The 892-nt window shown below is 40.7% G+C and overlaps 1 long non-coding RNA gene across 1 annotated transcript; it reads right to left on the reverse strand.

Moving 5' to 3' along the window:
* LOC114537891 lies at nt 1-707 on the reverse strand. Its single transcript, XR_003688652.1, has 2 exons — nt 444-707; nt 1-158 (listed from the first exon to the last, which is right to left on the reverse strand). It is a non-coding gene; the product is annotated as an uncharacterized LOC114537891 (long non-coding RNA).
* Between the last annotated feature and the right edge of the window lie 185 nt (nt 708-892).

Genomic DNA, 892 nt, shown 5'->3' on the forward strand with positions numbered 1-892 from the left:
TGATATGAAAGCATTTATTAATGTCTATAATAAGAAAGAAGAGTAGTACTAATACACCGATAGCAAACTAGAGTAGACCATAAAGCAATCTACATTCCCCTTGTTATTTATTCCCCCGTATCCAAATTTCTTCATTCTTGCTTTCTTTCGTTCTCATCCTGTAACAATATGAGAAGAATGCGCATTAATTTAAGTCACACAATAGTATTATATAATTATGCTATGCTGCGCTGTGTTGCCCACAGAATAATGAGAAGCTCTTAACTCGTAATTTTGAAAGTGTCTCTGCAAATGCAGGCAGATGTGACTACGTGATATAACCGAATTTAACGACGTAACAAACTTAGATCTGACGACTGAACTTTAGTCTCGCTCCTTAGTCGGCAGTATCAGCTAGGTAAATAAACCTGTATACTTCGGGAAATACTTCCACCTTTTTATACCTGTATAATGTTGTCTTCTCTGGTCCCAAATAGACAGCAAGATCGATGAACAAGTTTGGCGCTCAGTGCGTCAGTGTGAATGCAAGCTAAAACAAGCTTCTTTATGTAGTATCGCTTTGATGTTCTAGCTGTTTAGGGAAAAAATTACCGCTAACGCCGTTGACGTCACCACAGCATGCAGATGCATGTGAGACCAGCGATCGACGGTCTCACAAGCAAAAGAACGATTTCTGATCTTATACGACGGAAATTGAGGCCTTCGTGGAAAGCTAAACCTCACACTGCCGTCGCGATTCGGTTGCGGTGGACCGATAGAAACCGCAGACGACCGCAAGGGAAAAAATACCTTCGCAGTGGCCGTTCGCTTCCGAACGAAATGTTATGAACAGCTGAGAAGAACAGCATGAATAACCAAATGGAAAAAATCTTAAGAAATGTCTGTAAGATCG

This window comes from Dendronephthya gigantea, unplaced genomic scaffold (genome assembly GCF_004324835.1).
Source record: "Dendronephthya gigantea isolate DGI-Jeju-01 unplaced genomic scaffold, DenGig_1.0 000168F, whole genome shotgun sequence".
NCBI classification, from domain to species: domain Eukaryota; kingdom Metazoa; phylum Cnidaria; class Anthozoa; order Malacalcyonacea; family Nephtheidae; genus Dendronephthya; species Dendronephthya gigantea.